Source organism: Pezoporus occidentalis, unplaced genomic scaffold (assembly GCF_034315485.1).
Source record: "Pezoporus occidentalis ecotype Australia unplaced genomic scaffold, CSIRO_AGI_Poc_V1 ctg93, whole genome shotgun sequence".
Taxonomy (NCBI): Eukaryota; Metazoa; Chordata; class Aves; order Psittaciformes; family Psittacidae; genus Pezoporus; species Pezoporus occidentalis.
In genome coordinates this window covers 8,432,611-8,447,491 of record NW_026916294.1, presented here as the reverse complement: position 1 = coordinate 8,447,491, position 14,881 = coordinate 8,432,611, and the positions used below count along the sequence as shown (strand labels likewise).

The 14,881-nt window shown below is 50.5% G+C and overlaps 2 protein-coding genes across 2 annotated transcripts in view; both read left to right on the top strand.

The window, feature by feature from the left end:
- Positions 1–14,881, top strand: part of LOC134157217 (baculoviral IAP repeat-containing protein 5-like) — a 121,842-nt gene that overhangs the window by 34,330 nt on the left and 72,631 nt on the right. The window lies entirely within an intron of this gene.
- MGME1 (mitochondrial genome maintenance exonuclease 1) overlaps positions 1–14,881 on the top strand; it is a 208,852-nt gene that overhangs the window by 170,496 nt on the left and 23,475 nt on the right. The window lies entirely within an intron of this gene.

The window sequence follows — 14,881 nt, the reverse complement described above, 5'->3', positions numbered from 1 at the left end:
TCCTCCTGGCACTGGAGCCTCTCGCTATCACTTTGCCTGCTGGTCCGAAAAGCCATGTATTAGGGAAACAAAGGCATGGGGTTTTCCCATCCTTTCAGGGCTAGAGCCAAGGCAGTCTCTCCCACCTCAATCCCGTGACACAGACCACAGTCTGACATGCAGCCCCATAGAAAACCCAGAGGGATTCTTCTCTCCAAAACAAGGAAAGAGTGTTTTTCCCTTCCCACTCATCTAACAGCTGGTCTCCACTGGCTTTACTGTGCAGGCCTCCGGCTTAGCTGGGTTTCCAAGCGCCCTGAATCTGCATCCCCGCCACATGAGAGAGGCATTAAGCCTGCCCACACAGCTGGCAGAGAGCTCACTGGTATAAGTTTGGCTGCAGGGAATGACTTTCTGATCATAACATTACTCAGAGATTCCCCTGCCCTCTCCTCCTCCTCCTCACACTCCCATGGGATGATGTGGCATGCCAGATCACTGGGCTGGAGAGCACACGGAAGCTCAGAGAGGTGGGACTCGGGTTTTATATAGACACAGAAGATACCTTACCTCTTCTTTTTTTCCCTAGTGTTTGAATACAGGCTCGACTATTCGCATAGGCAAAGGCAAGGATGAAGCAAAGCAGATCACATCTCTCTGCCCCAGCCTGGAGAGTGATGAAAGCTTGTCACAGTTAAGGATGGCATATAAAGAACTCAGCATCTCTAAGTTAAGGCATTCCTCAAGCTGACCTTTAGATATACTTTTTTTAACTGAGCTGGTGATAGAGATGCTTGCTTGGTAATAGCCCTGCTCTTCATAAAAAGAAAATCCCACATAACAAAACACTGAAAACATCCAAATCTGACAGATGTGAAATTACATAGCAACACTTTTACAGTGGAAGAAACAATTGATTTCAGATGCTGCAGACTGCGGGGACTCAGGGAATTATCACATCTCGTCTCAGCCACGTCGGCATCTGTCCCTGCACCCTCAGCAGTGGAGACTACCCCGTGATGGAGCATCTCATCCACCCCAAGACAGGATGACACCCGGTCTCCTGTCCCAGCAAGCTGTGCTAAGAGCATCCAAGTGCTCAGGCTACGCTTCCACCACCAGAAACAGAGCATCTGTGCACCAGACCACTCACCAGCACACATTGCATCTCGGTTTTGCATGGGCAGAACATTCAATTCCTACCCAATTAGCCACGGTGATGGAGTTTATGCTGTCTCTGCACAGGGAAACAGGCGGTACGCGGTCCAACAGTTAGTGGGCCGCAGAGACAGGCAGCTTCTGATGTGGCACAAGGCTCTGCAGTCAGCCTGCCAAAACCAGTTAACAAATCTGAACCAGAAAAGGGAGTTTGCATCGGTCATTAATGCCTGCAGTCATGGGGCTGGGATATCTTTTTGATGCGGTTCCCGGGAGCCCTGACACCACAGCCTCCAGCCCTCGGCATGAATATGGCAAAGGCCAGGAGGCAGCACAGGATTCACCACGTGACGAGCAGCACCGTTCTCCTCACCTCATTCTGCAGAGCAGAGCCTTGAAATATTACAGAATCCCAGACTGGTTTGGGTTGGAAGGGACCTTAAAGACCATCTATTTCCAGCCCCCTGCCACAGGCAGGGCACAATAACTATGGTTATCCGAGGACCACACAGATGAACAGACAAATCCCAGCTCCTCCAACACGCTGACAGAAAAGCAGAAGAGCCTGAGAAACTTAAAATACGATCGCAAAAACACAGCGTGAAAAGAGATCTACACGGGTTAGTGGTAGCCAAGATGCTAAGGCAGCAGCTGCACAAGGGGACAGGAAAGCACTTCTAAAGCGACCAGACGCACTTCTGCAGTTGTGATGATTTCTGCACATGGTCAAAGGACAAGAATATTCCGTTTCCCTTGACAGCTTCATCAGCCTGCGTGTGCGCCAGGACTCCCAGCCACTCCACCACGAGTTCCAAGTTCTCCGAGGCCAGGAGTGCTTTCTGCAGCACTGCTCAAGCACGCACGGCAAGGACAGCCCTGATCCCAAGCAGCTTACAGGCTGAGAACAGATGGGTTGCGTTGTAAGGAATTATCTGGGAGCCGTTGGAAGAGAGCAGAACACAGCAGCTGTTGACACAAGGCTTCTTTGCCCAGCACCGGAGTACTTCTGCCTCAGGGAGGAGTGTGGCAGCTGCTTCTACAGAGACCTTGGTGCAGCCACAGCTTGGAGTGGATAGTGAAAGCTCATAGCAAGATGCAGCAACATCCCAAGAAACCAAAGGCTTCCCAGCACATATTCACATCGAACCACAACCTGCCAGAAGGGTGACAGCCCATTGCCCGACAACCAGCACTCCTCCTTCCAACCCAGCAAAGCCATTTGTGTTCAAGGCCAGGTTGGACAGGGCTTGGAGCAACCTGGTCTAGTGGAAGGTGTCCCTGCCTGTGGCAGGGGGCTGGAACTGGATGAGCTTTAAGGTCCTTTTCAACCCAAACCAGTCTGTGACTCTGATTAATGAAACTGCTATTACAGTCAAAAGAACAAGCACTTCCTGAGGAAGTGGGAATACACAGGGTGAAAACACAAGTGGAGACACAGGGACTTACCAGTCAAAACACCATCTGTCTCCTGCCTCTTTGTGGGCTGACACTGGGCAACCCCTTCTGCTGTTCCCTGCCCTTTCTCTGGGTTAAAATAAAGAGTTTCTGAGAGAGGTGTAACACTGGCACAGGGATCAACCCATGCAAACATCTCCCCAGCAAGTCAGTCAGAAAACAGAACATCATCAAACTCGGGCTGCTGCAACATTCACACTCCTTTTGTCCAATCCTGGGTGTGATTCAGGCTTTCTTACTCTGAAATTACTACCTTCAAGAGCCAACACATCAGCAGAAGCAGCAGCATATTTCTCAAACCCCTTCTCTGATACCACCAACCTTGTAGCTGTTAGGGTGAAAAGTGCCTGTGCTCAAAAGGTTAGAGCAGTTCTGGAAAGTCCACCTGCCTTCTCTGACCATGGCCATGGTTTCACAAGCAGTGTCAGCAGCAATACATAAGCCACCAAGTTTTGCTGTGTTATTTTTAGCCTGGGTCAGTTCCCTGCTGTTCTACTCCTGGCTCCACATTGTGGATAAACAGGGAGACAGGAGCAGGGACCATTGCTTAAGCCTGTATCGCTGCAGAGAGAATACTTCTGTTTGAGCATGGAGAAAATGGATATTCCTGAACAGCATCAGGAAAAAGGCTGGAAAGGAAACCTTGTCAGGCAGAACCTGGCAGAAGTTAGTTGCACATTAACACCCACAGATATAAGCAGGGATGCTTCCCTTTGCTCCCAAGGGATGCGGTAAAGAGCACTGGAGCAGCCATCCTACTTGGGATGCTCAATGTGGTCCAGATTGCTGCAGTCTGCTTGAAACCAGCTTTGTCCAAAAATTGCAATGTAGACATGCCCTTAAGGTACAGGTTTCAACTTCTATGTCATTGCAGCAGTTTAGAGCTGAGGAAATTAAGCTGATTATTTTCACTGCCTGGCTCGTCTCCCCAGCTATCTCCCTTTTAACATATCTGGGCGGGCTCAGGAGTCCACCACAGTTTGAAAGCTATCAGACACTTCGTGGTATGGTGGAACAAGGTATGTCTGGAGCTTGGGAGTTCAATTGAGGATCCATCAGGAGGGAAAGGGGCTTTAAGGCAGAGCAGATCCCTGGTCCAATCCACCATGCAGCCACTGATAGGGCAAGGCTGGGCAGAAATCACATGGGTGATGACCCTCATGCTGTGGAACCAAAGCAGTACTGATGGAGAGGAGGGTGGCATTCAGGCAGGGATCACTGAGAGAGCCTCCTAAGGAGTTCAGGCTGCCAAAACACCACAGAGAGCCTCACATCAGAGCACCAAGCGCCTCCCTTTGCTCTACATAGCAGCACAAACGCGCCTGTTGCACTGGGAGTGGAAGGAAAAGGAGTATGCTGCAGATCCCAGAGTGGCCACAGTAACCAGTCCCACCACTGGGCAATCTGGCCTCAGAGAGTCTTAGGAAGAAGAAAGGTTAAATCTGCAGCCAGGGGAGCTGGTTGGCTCAGGAAAGCATTGAAAGATGAGAGATTAGACACGTCAGTTTACAGAAAGCCCTGGCTCTCTGTAGAAGCCTACAAGGCGTTTCCAGCTAAAAGCACCTCTTGCTCTGTGGGCAGTCACTAGATAAGCTGACTGCCCCATAAACCCCCAGATGAACGCTTCCGAGACCATGCCCCTTGGCAGCGTGACACGGCAGAAGGGAACACCACTGCTCCCTTCCCACCAAGCAGCCTTCCTACCCAGCTCCTGTGGTCAGGCTGCACACAACATCAGTTCTTCGAACATCTGTTACCTTCTCCCTGTGCAAATACCAGGCTGCTGATGGACGAGGGAGCCATGCAAATATTGACAGACAAGGCGAAGGTGGGAGCTCTGCCAGGCATTGTGCTTTGCCGGGCAGCAAACAGAGCAGCCAGAGTGCCTGTGCCATGTGCCTGCTGCAGGGACAGGGCCAGCAAAGCCCAGAAGCACCAGCAAAGTCTTTATTTCGGGGCTGCTTTCAAGAATCTTGGTTTAAAGCAGAGATGTTGGAGGCAGATGGGGATGCGGGAAGCAGTCCCACTGCTGCCAAGCTATCACAGGCCCCTTGTGGTTAGGTACACAAGGGTCCCCATCCTCCCTGTCCAGACCAATGGACAAACCAGCCTCCCACTGGATCAAAGGAAGGAACAAGCAGTTCCTGGATTGACTGGGAACTGGAACTGAGGCTGTTTGGATGGTCCCTGGTGTGGCTTCAGCCCATGCCAAGTAACTTCATTCTGCAGGTATCCCAAATCCAGGAGACAGGATGGACCAGGCAACACTTCCAGCAGGCAGCATGGACATGGCATGACTGTTCTGAAGGCAATTTACAGACAAACCAGGCTGCAAAACACTCCTGTGTACCTTCAATTTCTTTATGGCAACGTAGCCCCCTCCAATTTTCCATTTGGAGAGCTAAGGATGAGCATCCTGGGGCAGGTGGATTGTCTTCCATTCCAGTTTTTGCAGGCCTGCTCATGAATTCCTCTTCGGTCTGACCTTTGCAGGCATCCAAAGCACCAGATCAGTTTCCTGGGGTTTATCCCTTCCCTAAAGCTGGAAAGGGATTTTTGGTGATTAGGGGAACATTGGCCAGGGAAGCAGAGCCTGCCTTTGATGCTTAACAGGGAGAATCAGCTAGCCTTGCTTTGGGAGCATATTCCTCCATAGTATGGAAACATGCACACTAGGATAGGACTCTCCTACCTGCTGCAGAGTCCTTGTCACAGCTGATCACGCTCCACTTGCTGCTTTTCATTTCCCAATCTAGCGCTATGCTACGAGCAGCCTCACTGAAACATGCCAAGGTGTTTTTCCAATCCCTGTCCTTACCAGCCCCAGGAAATCAGCCGTGATATTGCTTCCACGGATCAGATTTCTGGCCTCGCTCATTCACAGCAACCAAAACCAGATGGTGAGACCACATCCTGCAGAGCCCATCAGGGAGGCACAGGAGCCCAAGCCAAATCGCCAGGCAAGGATACAGGACACTGGGGTTCAGGGCAGGGCGAAGGTTTTGTTTACCTTCTCCTGCCACCAAGCTTGTCCTCCATATGGGCACCGAGTGGCTGGCACACCACTCCTCATTGGCAAACACTTTGGATACAGAGACATTCACCTCTGTGTGCTTTGATAGGAAGGCTGAGGACACGTTATTCCTGCAGCCAGGAGATTCTCGATTTATTCCAGCCCTGTGAGCAGCACTAGCTGTCTCTCCCCTCGCCAACCTGTACTTGTGCACTGCAGTGCTACAACTCTTCTCCTTTAAGCATCCCTGCAACTCCAGGCCAAGGGAGCAAACCTGTTTTCTCTGGCCCAAGGCTGCAGAAGCCTCTCCTGTAACTAGCACAGAGGCTGTCTGCAGGCAGCCAAGACCCTGGCAGAGCCTCCTCCTCTCTCTGCCACTCAGCACATACCTGGCTATGGCCCTGCAGAGCAAAGAGCTCTGAAGGTTCAGAGGGCTTGAAAAGTGCCTGCTCCCAGGGAGACCACCAAGACCTGGGATCACCGAAGCTGTGGCTGCCCCATCCCTGCCAGTGTTCAAGGCCAGGTTGGACGGGGCTTGGATCAACCTGGTCTAGTGGAAGGTGTCCCTGCCTGTGACAAGGGGTTGGAACTGGGTGAGCTTTAAGATCCCTTCCAGCCCAAACCAGTCTGGGATTCTATAATTCCTACATCTTTCCTGCCATGGGTGAAACTGGGGGAGGGAAGAGGGGAGGAAGCTGTCACCACCTCCATCTTTCACCAAAGCAATCCATCTCTCACCAGCTATCAGTCGGGCCGCCTGTCCTCCCAGCGTCCTTGCTCCTTCTTTAGTTCCTCTGTAGCCAAACAGAGCCAGGTGGTTTATTTACAAAGGCTTGTCCACAAAGACATAGGGATGTTTGTCTCCCACAGAGGACACCCTGTTCCCATTGGACCTCCCTCTGGTTGTGTGCAACGAGGACACGTTGGCAGCTGAAGGCTTGCATACTTGCACCATGCTGCTGCTGTGATTAACTGGTCGCTGTAGACTACTTCCCTGCTTTAGGAAAGTTTTCCAGCCAAGCACCATCTCTGTTCCTCCAGCATGCATCCTGCAGCTTGCCGTTTCACTCAAGCAGGCAAGCATTACGTGCACCACTCCAAGGACAGTAAGTAAGCGCTGCATTTGCCCTCTTCCCCTCAGCCCAAGGCTGAGGCACATCCAAGCGCCACGTTCCAGGTTGCACTTGACTTAAGGCATTCTGAAGGATTTTACCAAGTCAGCCTCTCCAGAGCCCCTCAAAGGGTCTGACAAAGCTCAGAGGCATGTGCATGTAGAATGTAAAAGATGGGTAGCCAGACACCCACCAGTTCTTTTGGGGGGCATTGGTTCTATTGACATTGCTTTCCTCCATCCTCCTGCAGAAGGCCAGACTCTGGCTGTCTTTTTGCCAACCCCTCCACAGAGGAGGAAGACACTGTCTCAGGGTCTAATGGGAAAGACGATTCATTTGCTGTCCTGAGCCATGCTCCTCTGCCTCTTCTTTCAACAAAAGGATGGCCTGGTCCCTCTAGCAAATAAAAGAGAGGCTGCATGCTGCACACAGCTGCCAGAACGGTTGTCACGGACAATGGAATTGAAGATCAGCGAGATCAGCTCTGTTTTCATTTCACCTGACAGAGAGGAGATTGAGATGAGACATTAGGAAGAAATTCTTCCCTGTGAGGGTGCTGAGGCCCTGGCACAGGGTGCCCACAGAAGCTGTGGCTGCCCCATCCCTGGCAGTGTTCAAGGCCAGGTTGGACACAGGGGCTTGGAGCAACCTGGTCTAGTTGAAGGCGTCCCTGCCACATGTAAGGCAGAGCTTCGCTATTTCACATTGGCTCATTGAGATCAATGAGTGGTTTCTGTGCCACCTTGCATGTTTTACATGCCATAGGATGAGGCATCCTTAAATAACCCCAGCCAGGCCCTACACCAACAGGCAGAATGGTGCCAGCCCAGCCCCAGGGCTGATGCAGGCTTCTACAGTAGATGGATACAAAGCCTAAAAAGCCCGGTCTCACAGTGGGGCAGAGGAACCTCATCATGTCGAGGTGCAGACCTCCCAAGCACACATCATCAGCTATAAATGGAAAAATAAAGCAGCCCAGAGGGTGGGACTTGACTTGTGCAAATATACATAGGGAGGGCTGGCGCAGAGAGGAGGAGATGGCACTCTGCGGTCAGTCATGAAAGGACAATGTGGATCAGGTCACTGCATGCTGACTCCAGACAGACGTATTCCAGGCTAGGCAAAGGCTGCCAGAGAGCCCCATGGTGTAAACCTGCCATGCATTCATGCAAGTCAACCCAACGAGGCCAGGTTACATCAGAAGACACTCTCCCAACACAGAGGAAACGCCACAAGAGGGTTGTTTGAACTAGGACTGCATCATCCTGCACTGCATGAAAGCTGGGCCATGGCAAGTCTGGGAACAGTTGCCCAGGAAATCCTGGAGCAGCTTCAGGAAGGATCGAGGAGTTTAACCCCCACAATCACAGCCCTGGGATTCTGATGCTGTTCCCATCACACCAGATGTCAAAGGTGCCTCAAATTCACCCACAGCATCCCTATGAGCAATTCTTGGGATGTATCCCCAGAGGCCTGGCTGGTGATTTAACAGCATGCAGCATTAAGGACAACATCTCTCTGCTTGGAGAAGACAATTCCCAATCCAGTCATCCATCCACAGATGATCAATAACCACTGGTGTACATGAGTGGTAATCTGTTTGTCTGGCCTCTGAACGTCCCCAGACGACGGGGAAGGACATGTACTGGTGATGGGTTACATATTCATGCCAAGTAGCTCAACTGCTACACAGCCTGATTAACCCACAGGCTTGTCAGGTCTCAGCTGCTGAAGGAACTGCATCCTCTCACACAGCCTGCATGGGAAGATGGTACCACCATGTCCTGAAAGCTGATCCTCAAACCTCACCTCTTTCCCATCTCCTAAGGACAGACCAGCCCCAAGCCTTAGGTATTAGCAGACACAGACGTCCAGCTGCTGGAGCTGCACACACAGCCCAGACTGGTCTCTCCACCTCCAGCAACAGCAGCCAGGACACACCTGGGGTTGCCAGGTGGAAAACACAGACCCACCTCAGCAGAGGCCTCCTGCTCATAGAGGTCCAAGGGAAGGAAAGGCAGAGACCTCCATCTGCAAACAGTAGAAGGAAACAGGAACAAGAAGAGCTGCAGAGTTAAAAGGAGAGGCAGATACTGTACGTTGGCAAGTGTCTTATCCCAAGCGAAAATCCCGCCTGCTTCTCACATTAATCAGGGCACTTAAACTAGTCCTAACCAGCTGCTCCCACGTCCTTTGGCCATTAAGAAACAGAGCAAACATGTGCAAAGATCGCAGACAAAACCGAGACCTCTGGGAACCCCCCTCCAGAAGCAAGCACCCCTCTCTCTCCCAGCTCAGAGGCAGCTGTGCTTTACAGTAGGACAGCTTCCAATGTTTTCCTTCTCTGTGCAGACGAGGGATTTCCTGTCCTCCATGGCAACAACCTTGCAGTTACTGGAGGAGGCTGTGCCAGTAATCTCCGCAGCAGAGTGAAGTTTTAAAGCGGCACTGCCTGTTCGGTCGGGGCTTCAGCTTCCCGACGTGTTCCACACCATGGCCCAAACCCACCCTGCTCCCTGCCTCAGAAGGGAGTGGGGGTCACCCTCCAGCACGGCACTGCCTGCACAAGGGGGTCTTCCTGGTGTTTTCCTCAAGCACTAGTGATGGAAAAGCTTTGTGAAGATTTCTACCACCACCACCACCTCCTCCCCGCTCACCGTCCAAAGCTTTTTATAACAGCAGTACCCAGGTTGTTCCAAGCCCCTGTGTCCAACCTGGCCTTGAACACTGCCAGGGATGGGGCAGCCACAGCTTCTCTGGGCACCCTGTGCCAGGGCCTCAGCACCCTCACAGGGAAGAATTTCTTCCTAATGTCTCATCTCAATCTCCCCTCTGTCAGGTTAAAGCCATTCCCCCTTGTCCTGTCCCTGCAGGCCCTTGTCAGAAGTCCCTCTCCAGATTTCTTATCACCCCTTTAGGCACTGGAAGCTGCTCTAAGCTCTCCCCTTCAGGAGCCTTCTCTTCTCCAGGCTGAACCAGCCCAGCTCTCTCAGCCTGGCTCCTCAGCAGAGCTGCTCCAGCCCTCAGAGCATCTCCACGGCCTCCTCTGGGCTGTCTCCTGAAAGGGAAGCAATGACTGGACCAGTGCTGGTCCAACAGTTTCAAAGCAGAGCTGAGCGCAGCCGAGCCTCCCCAGCAAGGTCTCCCTCTTTCCATCCCCTCACGCAGGCCTGCACGCTTCCCTGCTCCAGGAACACCGATTCAGTGCACTGACTTGGCACAAAGCCTGCCTTTGCCTTGGCCCATCTCATGCCATTTTAGTGAGTTACATCAGCTTGGCACGAGGCCACGTGAGCATCGGGGACCAGGCTGAGGGATGCAACGGGAACAAAACAGGAGGGGAAGTGAAGCCATTCCCTTGCGGTAGCAGCAGACTCGTGACAAAACGACATCCATCACTACCTCAAGTTTAACCAGACCAGCTAACATCTTTGCTAACCTGCTCATTAACCTCTTCTGCCTAATGAGGCTTTGTTTAGCAAGGCCTTCAAGGGGGAGCAGGTCAACAAAGAGCTGGAAGCCCCTGTCTATATTGTATCACACCTGAGGTACACTTTTGGGCAGAGCCACGGGTACAGTCTAAACCTGCGCTGTCCTACAGAAATCAGCCTTTCCTTTTAATTTCCAGATCCCCCAGAGAGGAAGCAGCACAAACTCGATCCAAACTAAACCCAACACAATAAAGCAGTATGTTGTTTTCAAAGCAGGCAGCAGGCTGGTGTCAAACAGGAACCTTCAACTTCTTTCCACCCTTATTTTATACCAGTGAATCAGACTCTCAAGGGCATTTTCCCCACATAGAACAGGCTTAGGAAAGTTTTTAAGTAACAGCAAAGCAAATACAAAGAGAACGTGAATCCCTTAACGGATGGGGAAGACTTGCACAGCCTTACCTCAAAGAAAGGAAGGTGCAAGCAGCAAGTGCACACGCTCCAGCCTCTGCCCTCTGCCTTCGAGTGCTGACAAGAAGCTAAAATGTCAGCAGAGAAGCACTCGTGTTTCTACCTCCCTGGGACTCCACCACCCTTCTCTTGCACAGAGTGACCCCACAGAAAACAGGCCCACAAAGAAGAGCCCCAGGAGTCGCTGAAACCGACACGTTCCATCGCAGGCGGAACAGTCACGCTGGCAGCTACCACGTCTCCACAGAGGAGCAGTAAACCACAGCCAAGGGACAGGCAGCCCAACTACAAATCACAAGCACTCATTTGACTGCTTCCAACCGCAGCGGGTCGAGACGGCAGGAGCCCCGGAGTGGAATTTCAGATCCAAGTTTCTGGCTCTGACCAACAGGCAGGGCACCTTTTCCACGCTCTACCTGAATTCCGTGCCCTGTAGAGCAGGCACTGTTCCTGCCTGTCTGTTCAAGTTACAGAGCAGGCCTTGCAGGGATTATTTTTAGCAAGCAAGCACAAAAGCCCAGCAGAGCTGGACTCTGATGTCAAGCTGGGCCTTCTCGTTGGCTTTGTGATGTGAAAAGTAAACAAAGCCCAAGGCTGAGCTCACACCAGAGCTTGGCCACAGCAATTAGACAGCACATGAACCACAAGTCTCGGAACACAGCTCCAAAACTGGAGCCAGGCAACAATCTGAGGGATTAAAATGGATCACCAGTGCCTGTAGCCATTCGCTGGTGACCAGTGAGCTGCCAACAGGGAGATTTCAAATCCATTACAGATATTCCACTGTCACCAGCAGTGACGCAGGTGCCGAAGAGCACACTTTGGAATAACACATAACTGTCCTCTCAGACACAGCAGCAAGTGCTGGGATAGCAGGGAAGTACTGGAAGCTGCAGCCAAGAATGGGAACTCTGCAGAGCTCTCTGCTTCACAGCATAAACAAGCAGCTCCTCCCAGTCTTCTGAGGGACTGCAAGTGCCAGAAGCTATTAATACCTGCCGAGAAAACCTCCCCAGCTCCATGTTTTGAGAAGTTCACATTTGCTGCTATCAGAAGCATAGCACAAGCTGCTAGAGGTCAGGGCTGCGGATTAGGGCCCCCCTACAGAGTGTGCAGTCAGGAAGAAACAGGATGGAACAGAAACAGGAGAGGAGCTGAATGAGTTGGCAGCACATCCCAAGCTACATGAGGCTGCACCTGAACTTCTGCCCCCAGTCAGGGTGTTTAGCAGAGTTTCTCAGGCTTGTAAAGGCAGTCATAGCTGCAGGAAGCACAGACCCAGCAACAACTAACATGAAGAGTCTATGCTGACAGCTCTTCCAGGCTTTTTGTACCCCAAAGGCACAGAAACCATTCTCTGCTTAGTTCACCAGCCTTAGCATCAGCAATGTGTCTTCCCAGCATCATGAGTGCTTGTGTAAACCAGCTCTTTCCTGAAGCACACTCAACCCTTAATCATCCCCTTTCTATGGCTACAAATCTGTTTTATTTCCCCACCTGGAATCACAATTTCATACAAACAGGACACATTTATGAGCTTCTCCTATGCAACCAAGTTGGTTTCCAACCCTAAGATGCCCTCATTTTAGTATGCCTGACCTGTTGCAAGCACCAGGACTGCAGCCCTTTGCACACAGTTATCCTTTTGCTAGTCTCTCCTGGGTCTGCCCCATCATCCAGATCCACTGCTTTGTGCCCATCTTATCTATTAGCTCTGCTCTGCTGGAGACAGCCATCACCCAAGGTCTTGGTTCTAGCCCCCCTTGCCTGCACCACCACAACAGTCACTATTGCTTCTCTGTAAGCAGAGATGTGCTACTCCTGTCCAAGAACACGAATCACCTCCTTACTAATGCTGAGCATGCAGCCAGATTCCTCAGGATCCATGCATCTGTTGGAAGGATGACAAACATCTGCTCTTCCCCAACACAGAAGAGAAAAAGCTAGACTCCAAACCTCACCAGAAGTTGAAGGAAGGAGAAGGAAGCACTGTATCCTATAACACTGTGCAGCCCAGCAGAAACATCCTTCCTTGGAGGGCAGTTTCACATCTCCTGTGACACAGGCCACAAGTTAATACCAAGGCACAAAGTGATGCACCTCTGCTACCAGCTCTGGTTAGACAATATGCCCTTGACTACAGGCTGGAGATTTGTACCTGCTGGGAGAATCCCTATCCTATCTCATGCAAGGTAAGATGGATTAGCAGAGACCTACTATTTAAACTCTTGGAGGCACCATGGCTGGAAGGAATTGCATAGAACCTAAGCACTTGTGCTGCAGGTCAACAACTTGCTTACCTCTAGATAGTAGCCGTATCTGCCTTCATTAACAATACTAGAGCCAACTACTAACACACTTTAGTAAACTTTAAACACTAGTTTTCCCCTCTGACTTCATTCAAATGGACAGGAAAGAACTGACATCTCTTCACATCAGTTACCATCACAGTGATGAGGCTTGGTTTTGTTCTTGAAAGCCCATTTACAACCCATAAAGCAGAGCAACAAGCTTGTAAAGTTAAACTGCTTTACAGATGTGATCAGTAAATATACACTAGTCCATCCTTGTTTGGGACATCTATGAAACTCCTCACTCCCCCAACCAGCCTTTTAAATTCAGCCTCAGCTTATTTTCATGTTGATGCTAACCTGCCTTATCACACTGATGTACTTGTGCGGATCTTAGTTCTGCTAAGGCTTTATTCAAGGCCCTGCTGCAAGTAAAGCCAGGTCCAGACATATTGCATTAGTTAAAGAAAGATTTCTGTCCTTTCTTAGGAGCAGACTGCCCACATATGCAGCTAATTTCTCTTCCAGATCAACACATGTCCAGCTGCCAGGTAAGAAACTCGGCTATGCAGCAGCCTTTCCAGTACCTCATTACAACTCAGTCTGAGTAAACACCGGGCAATTATAGTTGCCAGCAGCTGCCCCAGCCCGCCACCCACTGGCCTCCAGTAACGGGATTTGTGCTGTGACTCGTATTTTCCAAGTCAAAGCGGTTCAGACGTCGACGCTGACTGCAATGCACTCTACCGGCAGAGCTGACACAGAACAGCTTCAGAGCAACTGACTGGCAGGCAGACCACTTCCCAGTTACCGTTTCTTGCAGTTATTGATTAACTAGAACTACCATACCTACCACATCAGTATAAAGCCATAATTACATCCGCTCAAGTCTTTTACATACTTTTTAACCTGATCAGATTTAATACATTAATCTGAATCGCACTATGCCAGGAATTCAGAATGCAAACCACACAAGAGCAAGTATCTAATACTCTAAGAGAGCATTAAAAAAAAGGGCATCTCGGCCTCAGATAAATGTTACTGGCAGCACATAAAGCCCACAACAGTCTAGACTGCTTCTCGAGTAAGGACAAAGTGTTGTTTGTCATGTTGATACTAGCTGCAGCCTTTCTCTGGGGAAAATAAGGCCCTTGAAATGGCCCACAAGCAGGGCCTAGGATGAAGCAGCCAGAAGTGAGAGCAAGAGGCACAGTGGGCATTTCTAGGAAAAGCCAAAACTTTGCCAGCATGAATTGCCCAGCTTGGGACCACTAGCTGCCCCAGGACAAGCGCCATATAAACTCCTAGTCATCTGTCATAGGTGACAGTGATGCCACATACCAACTCTCTTCTATACAGGGGCCACATATCCACAATCAATATACTTGTATGGCTGCTGCTGAAACAGTTATTTGGGCAGAAGCTGAGCATGAACTGTAGAAACCTTAATCAACCACAAGTTGAAATCATTCCTGTCAAGCAAAGGTAAAGACAATTCAGACATTTTTCAGCTAGACTGCTTCAGGATAGTGTGGCTGGTAAGAGCTGCTCAGTTGTCCTGGAGTACTGAAAGAGAAAAGGCAATAGGTCATGGAAAAGTAAATTACTAAACAATCCTTACATATACTGCTGCTGAGCTGCCCATTCTCAGAACTTCTCTGGTTGTAGCTGCTTCAGGCAATCTGCTCAGAGCATAGCCACATAGGTTACTTTGAGCACAATTAGAAGTTCCGTCACAAGAAATTAAGCAAGGCTCAGATATTCACTCAGAAAGCTGCCTTTAGAAGGTTATGGCTCAGTGACCTGTATCCACATATGCCATACAACAGCCAATCTATAGAAATAACTCTGTTTTACATACACGCTGAGTTGCCTCAGCTATAGCAGCATACACCCAGGTGGCCATACCAAGTTTAAAGAGGTTTATCTTACAGAAGATTCAGGGCTGTGCTTCCTGAAGTTGTGAACAGC